The sequence below is a fragment of the Oncorhynchus keta genome, unplaced genomic scaffold (assembly GCF_023373465.1).
Source record: "Oncorhynchus keta strain PuntledgeMale-10-30-2019 unplaced genomic scaffold, Oket_V2 Un_scaffold_4321_pilon_pilon, whole genome shotgun sequence".
Lineage (NCBI taxonomy): Eukaryota > Metazoa > Chordata > Actinopteri > Salmoniformes > Salmonidae > Oncorhynchus > Oncorhynchus keta.
In genome coordinates, this window is record NW_026290939.1 from 177,342 (window position 1) to 189,282 (window position 11,941).

An 11,941-nucleotide genomic window follows, 5' to 3' on the forward strand; every position below is an offset into this window, starting at 1 on the left:
GATGTAACCTGGACTTCATCCCTGTGGTACATATAACAGCCACTCACAACTGGAGAGAAGGGGAACATGTACTGTTCCTGTTGAGGTAGCCAGGTGACATCAATGAAATGGTCAGACATAGTCAAATGAATAGGGGAAGAAAAGTTGTCTAGAGTTGATTTAATGATTTAAAGTTTAATGACACATTTGAAATAATACACAGAACATAAGAACAAAGCAAATATAAATTAATTATTGGTAACATACATAGTATTTCATTTATTTCCCCCTTCCTAAATTGTCTTAATGTCCACTATATTCCACCAGTAAATAGCATAAAGACATCTATAGTTGAGAATATTTTTAAATATTGCCATAAAGTGCATAACCTGTAGCAAGCAGAGTGAACTGGTCACACGCCAGTTCTACACATTAATTTATCCTGACAGGATAATCATTAAAGACGATGTGTTAATGACGCTGAAGGGACGTCTACAGTGAAATAGGATGTCTCAGCACTCTGAACTACAACGATTACACAACATTCAAATTCAGTATTCCATTCAGAGTCCTAATATTATGGTATCAGCAGATAATAAAGGCCACAGAGAATGGGAGTATTTAGGTAACTACCTACCTATAGGGAAACTACTCTACAACTTCATATGACAACAGACAATTAGAAAACAGTTCTATATTTACAAACTTCAATCATATTACCTTAACAATTCCTTTGCTTGCAGTGTTGACTACAATATGTGGGTTGAAAGTCAAACTGCATGTGAGACAGCAGTAATTCCCTATCTACAGTGCTCCCTCACACAGAGTGAAGGTCACACAGTGAAGTGGATCCTAGGTGGGTTTTGCTGGAAGCCTACAGACTGACAATAATAAATAAGTGTTCCTGTTGAGATTGTCTCAATAGGAGCGGATGGCTGGAGGGACGGCTGAACATTCCCCCTGGTCCAGAGAGGTGTCAATCACTGGTCGGTACTCCAGAGTTACCTAGAACATGACAGAGAGATCAGTCTCCTAATACCAGATCAGTCTCCTAATACCAGATCGGTCTCCTAATACCAGATCGGTCTCCTAATACCAGATCAGTCTCCTAATACCAGATCAGTCTCCTAATACCAGATCAGTCTCCTAATACCAGATCAGTCTCCTAATACCAGATCAGTCTCCTAATACCAGATCAGTCTCCTAATACCAGATCAGTCTCCTAATACCAGATCAGTCTCCTAATACCAGATCAGTCTCCTAATACCAGATCAGTCTCCTAATACCAGATCAGTCTCCTAATACCAGATCGGTCTCCTAATACCAGATCAGTCTCCTAATACCAGATCAGTCTCCTAATACCAGATCAGTCTCCTAATACCAGATCAGTCTCCTAATACCAGATCAGTCTCCTAATACCAGATCAGTCTCCTAATACCAGATCAGTCTCCTAATACCAGATCGGTCTCCTAATACCAGATCAGTCTCCTAATACCAGATCAGTCTCCTAATACCAGATCAGTCTCCTAATACCAGATCATCCAAAAACCTATTTCTGGACTAAACAGTATGCTCAACCAAGAGCATGTTTTTTAGTCCAGACAGGCTTGATTGTGTTCAGGGAAGATTGTCCCTATGCGTTTCCATCAGACACACAGTCAGGAGTCGCGGTAGTTGTTTTACCTCGCCAGTCTGAGGATCCACAGTGGACATGGTGTGTTTTCTCCAATGCTGTTCGAAAGGCTTCCTCTCCTGTCCTGCCAGAGGCTTGGCGTAGTCCAGCTCATCTATACGGTCCTGGAACACACAATGTCACATTTAAGTCTCCAATGCTGTTCGAAAGGCTTCCTCTCCTGTCCTGCCAGAGGCCTGGCGTAGTCCAGCTCATCTATACGGTCCTGGAACACACAATGTCACATTTAAGTCTCCAATGCTGTTCGAAAGGCTTCCTCTCCTGTCCTGCCAGAGGCCTGGCGTAGTCCAGCTCATCTATACGGTCCTGGAACACACAATGTCACATTTAAGTCTCCAATGCTGTTCGAAAGGCTTCCTCTCCTGTCCTGCCAGAGGCCTGGCGTAGTCCAGCTCATCTATACGGTCCTGGAACACACAATGTCACATTTAAGTCCCCTGCCTATCAATTAACCAATCAATCAACCGGACATTCAACAAATAAATTAACCAATTCATCTATAAATCAACCAGCCAATCAATCCTTGTATCGCTACAATTAGGAGATGTGTGGTGCAGCTTTGAGGCCCTGAGTTGTAGATCACTTCATTTGAGTGGCTGGTTGGAGAGTGCTCTCCTCATCTTATTCAACCAGGTGAGAATCCATCCTCCTCTCACCTTGTAGTCCTCCCGGGCGTGTGCTCCCCTGGTCTCCTTGCGGGCCTCGGCAGAGTGGATAGTCTGGACCGCGTTCAGCATCAGGTTCTGCAGCTCCAGAGACTCGACCAGGTCAGTGTTCCACACCATACCTGACCGAACGGGAGGGAAACATTAGTTAGAACAACCAACACCAAACGATCCAGGAGAAGTGTTTTTCCTAGTTCACCATAGGTCTGGTAAAACCCTGAGTCCAGGAAAAGTGTTTTAGTTAGTAAAACAACCAAGTGTTTTAATCACCAAACCTGTGACCTGTAAGTGATCCTGAGTCCAGGAGAAGTGTTTTAATCTAGGTCTGGTAAAACCCTGAGTCCAGGAGAAGTGTTTTAATCTAGGTCTGGTAAAACCCCAGGAGAGTGTTTTAATCTAGGTCAGGAGAAGTGTTTTAATCTAGGTCTGGTAAAACCCTGAGTCCAGGAGAAGTGTTTTAATCTAGGTCTGGTAAAACCCTGAGTCCAGGAGAAGTGTTTTAATCTAGGTCTGGTAAAACCCTGAGTCCAGGAGAAGTGTTTTAATCTAGGTCTGGTAAAACCCTGAGTCCAGGAGAAGTGTTTTAATCTAGGTCTGGTAAAACCCTGAGTCCAGGAGAAGTGTTTTAATCTAGGTCTGGTAAAACCCTGAGTCCAGGAGAAGTGTTTTAATCTAGGTCTGGTAAAACCAGAGCTGCAGGAAGTACAGTAGCTTTGGGGTGGAGCTGTTGAGATTATTTTGGAGACAGGGGGTGCTGATTTTTTTATATCGGTCTGCAAATACAGGACTAGTAAAGGCCCAGAGCACTACTTTTGTGAACAATATATTTTTTACATGTTTTCTTCTTGTTCTGATTTTTCAGGAAGTGCTGCAGCAGCCTCAGGACCTCTACTTCCTGCAGCTATGGGTAAATCTGTCCTAAATCTCACTGAAAACGACTGAATCAAGAGATACGATAACAACATAAAGTCAACACATCTAAGTGAGATCAACTCTGAATATTAATTTGAGGTAAACTACTGACCACGGTCGAATGTCTTGATGTCCTCCATGGTCTGGTAGATGGCGTCCATCTTGTCACATCCCTCCTTCAGAACGTCGCCGGTACGGAACACTGCTGCATGGGTCTGCATCGTCTGGAGACGGAGACAAAAAGAGAAGAAGATTGGTTTTAAAGAGCTCAGACATGACAAATGAAACATCTATGTCAGGACTGTCCAACCCTGTTCCCTGTCCAACCCTACTGTAGGTTTTAACTCCAACCCTGTTCCTGGAGAGATACCCTCCTGTAGGTTTTCACTACAACCCTGTTCCTGGAGAGATACCCTCCTGTAGGTTTTCAGTACAACCCTGTTCCTGGAGCGATACCCTCCTGTAGGTTTTCACTCCAACCCTGTTCCTGGAGAGATACCCTCCTGTAGGTTTTCACTCCAACCCTGTTCCTGGAGAGATACCCTCCTGTAGGTTTTAACTCCAACCCTGTTCCTGGAGCGATACCCTCCTGTAGGTTTTCACTCCAACCCTGTTCCTGGAGAGATACCCTCCTGTAGGTTTTCACTCCAACCCTGTTCCTGGAGAGTTACCCTCCTGTAGTAGGTTAACTCCAACTCCAGTTGTAACTCACCTGATTCAGCTTATCAACCAGCTAATTATTAGAATCAGGTGTGCTAGATTAGGGTTGGAGGGAAAACCTACAGGAGGGTGTCTCTCCAGGAACAGGCCTGGAGTTAACCTACAGGAGGGTGGCTCTCCAGGAACAGGATTGTAATGAAAACCTACAGGAGGGTATCTCTCCAGGAACAGGGTTGGGGATCCCTGCTCTATGTGTACCACTGCACTGTCTAGTTAAATACACTAGACTGGATACAGATGCCAATACATTTCAACAGAAAACCTTTTAGTCAACATGTATTCCTCACTCTCTGCATGTTGAGTCTGATCTCAGAGGTTCTGGTGTTCCCGTCAGCAAACCTGATCTTGTCCAGGTTGGCCACAGACTCCTCTCCAGCACTGGGCTTCAGTGGGGAAAGCTTCTCACCTAGAATGTCAAAAAGAGACAGTCAAACTCCAAGTACATTAAAGCATTATTAGCTATTCGCTTTTTAACACGACTGATTAAAAAAATCTAGGAAATCAACCAATTATCTAACCAATCAGTCGTAATGTGAAGAGCCTGCTGACCTGGAGTGCAGGTGTCAGCGATGGTGAGGGCACAGGCTCTGCCAAACACCACCAGATCCAGCAGGGAGTTGGCACCCAGCCGGTTGGCACCATGGACACTGGCACAGGCAGCCTCACCACAGGCATACAGCCCTGGCACCACCTTGTCCTCCCCATCTGGATGAGTGATGACCTGAGAGGACGATGATCAAGACCGTTACAGGTCGGTCTTGAGTCAAATAATGTCTCTCTAGTTCTGGGTAAGACTGATTGATTGACGTGAAGTTTCTCGAAGGACAATAAATGTTAACTAATCTATCTATCTCTCTTACCCAGCCATAGTGATAGGTTTCTTCCTAGGTTTTGGCCTTTCTAGGGAGTTTTTCCTAGCCACCGTGCTTTTACACCTGCATTGTTTGCTGTTTGGGGTTTTAGGCTGGGTTTCTGTACAGCACTTTGAGATATCAGCTGATGTACGAAGGGCTATATGAATAAATTTGATTTGATTTGATCACAATCCCTTACGGAGACAAGAAAATCCCCCCAAACTAACAGTGAGAATTGTAAAGAGTGTTATAATCGACCTGTCCCTTATAGTTAGTGGGGATTCCTCCCATATTGTAGTGGACGGTGGGCAGGACAGGGATGGGCTCTTTGGTGACGTCAACCCCAGCGAAGATCATGGCGGTCTCAGAGATACCAGGCAGGCGGGTGGCCAGCTGCTGGTGGGGCAGGTGATGCAACTGCAGGTACACATGGTCCTTCTCCGGACCACAACCCCTGGACATGGGAAAAAAGGCTTCTTTGAGACTCTTTCTGTGAGAGAGTGTCTTTCTGTGAGACAGAGTGTCTTTCTGTGAGAGAGAGTGTCTTTCTGTGAGAGAGAGTGTATTTCTGTGAGAGAGAGTGTATTTCTGTGAGAGAGTGTCTTTCTGTGAGAGAGTGTCTTTCTGTGAGAGAGTGTCTTTCTGTGAGAGAGTGTCTTTCTGTGAGAGAGAGTGTCTTTTCTGTGAGAGAGAGTGTATTTTCTGTGAGAGAGAGTGTCTTTCTGTGAGAGAGAGTGTCTTTCTGTGAGAGAGAGTGTATTTTCTGTGAGAGAGAGTGTATTTTCTGTGAGAGAGAGTGTCTTTCTGTGAGAGAGAGTGTCTTTCTGTGAGAGAGAGTGTCTTTCTGTGAGAGAGAGTGTCTTTCTGTGAGAGAGAGTGTCTTTCTGTGAGAGAGAGTGTCTTTCTGTGAGAGAGAGTGTCTTTCTGTGTCTTTCTGTGAGAGAGAGTGTGTCTTTCTGTGAGAGAGAGTGTTCTTTCTGTGAGAGAGAGTGTTCTTTCTGTGAGAGAGAGTGTCTTTCTGTGAGAGAGAGTGTCTTTCTGTGAGAGAGAGTGTCTTTCTGTGAGAGAGAGTGTCTTTCTGTGAGAGAGAGTGTCTTTCTGTGAGAGAGAGTGTCTTTCTGTGAGAGAGAGTGTCTTTCTGTGAGAGAGTGTCTTTCTGTGAGAGAGAGTGTCTTTCTGTGAGAGAGTGTCTTTCTGTGAGAGAGAGTGTATTTTCTGTGAGAGAGAGTGTCTTTCTGTGAAAGAGAGTGTCTTTATGTGAGAGAGAGTGTCTTTCTGTGAGAGAGAGTGTATTTTCTGTGAGAGAGAGTGTATTTTCTGTGAGAGAGAGAGTCTTTAAGGTCGAATCATATATTTTAGTGCCAATTTCAAGTTGTGGCCTCAAATTCCAATTACATTTTTACTTCCATCTCCAGGAATGAACGCTATTAAGGGGGTTAGGGATTGAGTCAGATACTACTGGTGGAGCGAAATATGTAATTAAATCAATATTCAGTATGGTTGATCATCATATTTTAGTCTCAATTTCAAGTTGTGACACTCAAATTCCAGGCCAGATCTTTTTACTTCCATCTCACAGGAATGAACGGCTATTAAGTGGGGTTAGGGATTGAGTCAGATACTACTGGTGGAGCGAAATATGTAATTAAATCAATATTCAGTATGGTTGATCATCATACCTTCCCTCACGGATCTCAATGGTCATGGAGCGTGACACCACATCCCGGGAGGCCAGATCTTTGGCGTGGTTCTTACTGGGAGCGTATAGTTACAGTATAGTTACAGTATAGTTAGTGGCTGTGGTTCTTACTCCTTCACTGTTTGATGAGGATCCCTGGCTGTGGTTCCACTGGTTACCCTCAGTGATGAGTATAGCTGGCTGTGGTTCACCATAGATACCTGACAGGGTTACATCACAGCTATGGTGTCAGGTGTCACCTCAGGTCAAATAGTTACACTATGACTGGCTGTGGTTCTTACTTTACGTAAGTTACAGTGAAGTTCAGTCAGTTACTGGCTGTGGTTCTTAAAACAAAGTTCAGTATAGTTAGTAAGTTACTGGCTGTGGTTCTTACTGGTTACAGTATAGTTACAGTATAGTTACAGTATAGTTAGTGGCTGTGGTTCTTACTGGTTACAGTATAGTTACAGTATAGTTACAGTATAGTTAGTGGCTGTGGTTCTTACTGGTTACAGTAGAGTTACAGTATAGTTACAGTATAGTTAGTGGCTGTGGTTCTTACTGGTTACAGTATAGTTAGTGGCTGTGGTTCTTACTGGTTACAGTATAGTTACTGTTTAGTTACAGTATAGTTAGTGGCTGTGGTTCTTACTAGTCACAGTATAGTTACAGTATAGTACAGTATAGTAACAGTATAGTTACAGTATAGTTAGTGGCTGTGGTTCTTACCGGTGGGGTGGAACTGTACAAACTCCAGGTCCTGGCATGGTAGGCCAGCTCTGGTTACCATGGCGTTACCATCCCCGGTGCTGGTGTGGGCTGAGGTACAGCTGAAGTAGGTACGGCCATAACCACTACACATACAAAGAGAGATAATGGATATAAGGAGGTTGCTACTGGTGTAGACATGTGCAATGTCTAATCCTGCTGACTCAAAGCGATTGTCATGACATTTCAGGGCTTCATTCAGAGGGACATGAGAAATATGAAAGGCTCTGGGACATGAACAAACACACCCAGTAGCGATGACAGTGTTGTTGGATCTGAAGCGGTGGATGGATCCATCCTCCATACAGAGAGCGATCACTCCTCTGCATTCACCCTCCTCCATCAGCAGGTCCAGAGCAAAGTACTCCACAAAGTAGCTGGTATCATACCTTAAGGACTGGAGAACAACTAATGGGACATTGTAAAGCAAAAAGGTACATGGTTGTATAAATAACAGTAAATGTATGCAAGGTCTCAGACTGAAGCCAGACTTGTGAATGCAAACTAAACCTTTGTCTCAGCTCTGCTTTCAGCTTTTACTGTTCAACTACCACACATTGGCCTTGAAATGTTTTTGTGCCATTCACCTTAGGGACCACAATGGAAATAAATCAATTACCTTTTTGTGTTATTCCTGTCAAGTTTTTACAAATCTAATGTACTGTGTTTTAACTGTCAAATAAAAATCAGTCAATGATCCAACCAAACTAGAGGGCATATTTAATAAAGTGAGTCTGGTAACTGTCTCATAACATTAAACATACCCGTCCATACAATGTGTGAAGAAGGGAGTGTCCAGTCCTGTCAGCTACACAGCAGCATCGGTGTGCTTGGCCTCCCTTTCCAAAATTCAGGCTCTGACCCCCGAAGGCCCTCTGATAGATCTTCCCATCATCTGTCCGACTGAAGGGCATTCCAAAGTTCTCCAGCTAGCGGGGGTGGGGCACAAAGAACAATGTGATACAACCATATTGTCATGAACATGATGGGAGACAGAGATGGTTTCAAGCGCAGGGCTCAGCAGGTGTTTATTGTAAAGGACCACAGGAGGAGACAGGTAGCTGGGTCCAGGGGCAGCCAGAAGGTCACACACAGGGGGTCCAAAAAGGCAACAGTACAGGCAGGGAAAAGGCTAGTAACGTCGTCCGGGAGATCAGGCAATAGTTTGACAACAGGAAATCCGATAGGCAAAAGGCGTCATTAGTGAGACAGGCTAAAACTATCATACACGGGAGGAGTAAATTACGGGGAAAACAGAGCTCCGAATAGAAGAGTGTGACAAAACAAACAATTTCTCACAATGATGGGGTGCAAAGAACTGAACTAAATAGTGTGTGATAATGACATACAGGTGTGTGAACAGGTGATCAGAATTCAGGTGACTGGGATCTAGAGAGTGAGCTGCATTCAGGGGGGGATCTATGTGTTTTGAGAGTGTGAGCTAGAGAGTGAGCTGTGTTCAGGGGGGATCTATGTGTTTTGAGAGTGTGAGCTAGAGAGTGAGCTGTTCTGGTTTCTATGTGTTTGTGAGCTGTGTTCAGGGGGGGGATCTATGAGTTTGAGAGTGTGAGCTAGAGAGTGAGCTGTGTTCAGGGGGGGGATCTATGTGTTTGAGAGTGTGAGCTAGAGAGTGAGCTGTGTTCAGGGGGGATCTATGTGTTTGAGAGTGTGAGCTAGAGAGTGAGCTGTGTTCTATGTGTTTGAGAGTGTGGGGGGATCTATGTGTTTTGAGAGTGTGAGCTAGAGAGTGAGCTGTGTTTGAGAGTGTGAGCTAGAGAGTGAGCTGTGTTCAGGGGGGATCTATGTGTTTGAGAGTGTTTTGAGCTGAGCTAGAGAGTGAGCTGTGTTCAGGGGGATCTATGTGTTTGAGAGTGTGAGCTAGAGAGTGAGCTGTGTTCAGGGGGGGATCTATGTGTTTGAGAGTGTGAGCTGAGTGAGCTGTGTTCTGGGATCTATGTGTTTTGAGAGTGTGAGCTAGAGAGTGAGCTGTGTTCTGGTTTCTATGTGTTTTGGGGGATCTATGCTGTGTTTGGTTTCTATGTGTTTTGAGCTGAGCTAGAGAGTGAGCTGCATTCAGGGGGATCTATGTGTTTTGAGAGTGTGAGCTAGAGAGTGAGCTGTGTTCAGGGGGATCTATGTGTTTGAGAGTGTGAGCTAGAGAGTGAGCTGTGTTCAGGGGGGATCTATGTGTTTTGAGAGTGTGAGCTAGAGAGTGAGCTGTGTTCAGGGGTTTCTATGTGTTTTGAGAGTGTGAGCTAGAGAGTGAGCTGTGTTCTGGTTTCTATGTGTTTTGAGAGTGTGAGCTAGAGAGTGAGCTGTGTTCAGGGGGATCTATGTGTTTGAGAGTGTGAGCTAGAGAGTGAGCTGTGTTCAGGGGGGATCTATGTGTTTGAGAGTGTGAGCTAGAGAGTGAGCTGTGTTCAGGGGGGATCTATGTGTTTTGAGAGTGTGAGCTAGAGAGTGAGCTGTGTTCTGGTTTCTATGTGTTTTGAGAGTGTGAGCTAGAGAGTGAGCTGTGTTCAGGGGGGGATCTATGTGTTTTGAGAGTGTGAGCTAGAGAGTGAGCTGTGTTCTGGTTTCTACGTGTTTTGACAGTGTGAGTTGGAAACAGACGTTACATATATTCCTGCACTTTATTTGATGTCTTTGGGGAAAAACAGACTAAAACACCAGGATCTGTCTGAAATTGCACCCTGTATAGTTTTTATTTATTTTTTTTTTAACTAGGCAAGTCGGTTAAGAACAAATTCTTATTTTCAATGACGGCCTAGGAACAGTGGGTTAACTGCCTGTTCAGGGGCAGAACAACAGATTTGTACCTTGTCAGCTCGGGGGTTTGAACTTGCAACCTTCCGGCTACTAGTCCAACGCTCTAACTACTAGGCTACCCTGCCGCCCCGTATGTTCAAAATGTAGTGCACTAATTATCTCTCACCTCCACCACGGCAGCTGGGGCCTGCTCTGTCATGTAGTGGATAGCATCCTGGTCCCCTAGCCAATCAGATCCCTTCACTGTGTCGTAGAAGTGCCACCTCCAATCATCTCCCTCCATGTTACCCAGGGCTGCATTGATCCCACCCTGGATTGGACAAAATCAACACTGATGAATTCAACAGTTCATTATGGATTTAGGACACAAATGTAGAATGGTAACTGAATCAAGTGCATTTCTATTCATTCATCATAATAGTACTGTAATGATAGTTATTACTCTTCACATGCACTTCAACTACAGCTGATTGTTGAGAAGCTACCCAACTACTCCCAAGCCAAACCCCAATTCCCTCCGACTAGTAAAATATGAAAAAAAATTAAATGAGGTACGAATCGCTTGATGCATTGATGTCAATGGGAGACTCATAAATATGCATAGGCCTACCTGTGCTGCCACAGTGTGAGACCTAGTGGGGAACAGCTTGGTGACACAGGCCGTGTTGAAGCCAGCCTCAGACAGACCAAAAGCAGCTCTCAGACCTGCTCCCCCAGCCCCGACCACCACCGCATCAAACTCATGATCCACTACGGGGTACTGGGTTGAGATCTGAGGATCAGAATCATATTGACTCGGATACACAGAGACAGACATGGACCTCCTGTGAATATTGATAACTACAAAAAAAACATGGCTGATATGACATTGTAACAAACAAAATTGCGAACAAATCATACAAATTAAAAGGGAATCATTAAAAAAATTATATTAAACGATGCATATTGTATGTAAATACAATATGTAAATACAATATGTAAATACAATATGTAAATACAATATGTAAATACAAATGACTTCATAACCAGAATGTCTCTTTATTTAAAAATGTGTCTTGCATTAAAAGGAAGAAGAAACAGTGGGTGTTCTGCTTGTGTAAAACTCACACCATCTGACACTTTGGCGTTGTCCTTCTTCCCATAGACGGAGAAGTGGATGTTCCTGGAGCTACATCGGGCGGCTGCAGGGAGCTATAATTATGGGGATATCATGATAAATCAATAGGTAGAGATCATAGACATATAATTAACTCTCAAATACATAGAAAACAAAAAGCATCATCATTTCACACTGGACCAGCAACATATTCAATCAAATCAAGGTGGAAAAACACTCTAAACCCCCAAAGAAAATCCCTGTCATTATGAATAGGTCATTTAGCAAGTACAGTATATTCATTTTGACATTTTAACATATTCAATAAGTGACTCTCAGACAGCTAACGTTATGTAACGAAGGGGCTGGTCTGGAGGACTGTTATGAAAGGCTGTGTCTGCTGCTGGTTACGAAAGCTGTAAGAGAAGCATTCCCTCCCCCTCGCAGTTACACAAGTTGACTTTTCACAGACTACACAAATGCATTATCCAACAATTATTAAACTCACGGCTTTAGTTGATAAAATCCTCTTGGTCAGGACTCTGGATACACTTGCCATCCTTATTATTCACAGGTTTCCTGCTAATAGCTACAAAGTAACTGTCTAGGAACGAACAGATCTATACTGATTGGGGGAAAATCAATTCCTTCCTGGGGCCCCGCCCACTGGAAGAAACCATCTCAAACGTCTTGAAAGCAAGGGGGGAGGCTTTTGACAACGCTTCAAGTTCTAAATCCATTTCAGCACACATTAGATAAAATAAATGAATTAAGACTGATAAAATGTTGAGTTTTAAATAAACA

The 11,941-nt window shown here is 43.9% G+C and overlaps 1 pseudogene across 1 annotated transcript; it reads right to left on the reverse strand.

The window, feature by feature from the left end:
* Positions 1–154: 154 nt before the first annotated feature.
* LOC118376979 (succinate dehydrogenase [ubiquinone] flavoprotein subunit, mitochondrial-like) lies at positions 155–11,705 on the reverse strand (annotated as a pseudogene). The gene is made up of 15 exons (XR_008132454.1): positions 11,646–11,705; positions 11,149–11,232; positions 10,652–10,813; positions 10,208–10,351; positions 8,037–8,201; positions 7,521–7,669; positions 7,234–7,358; positions 6,503–6,722; positions 5,082–5,277; positions 4,519–4,690; positions 4,257–4,375; positions 3,362–3,473; positions 2,329–2,459; positions 1,663–1,776; positions 155–984 (listed from the first exon to the last, which is right to left on the reverse strand). The product of XR_008132454.1 is annotated as a succinate dehydrogenase [ubiquinone] flavoprotein subunit, mitochondrial-like (transcript).
* Positions 11,706–11,941: the final 236 nt, after the last annotated feature.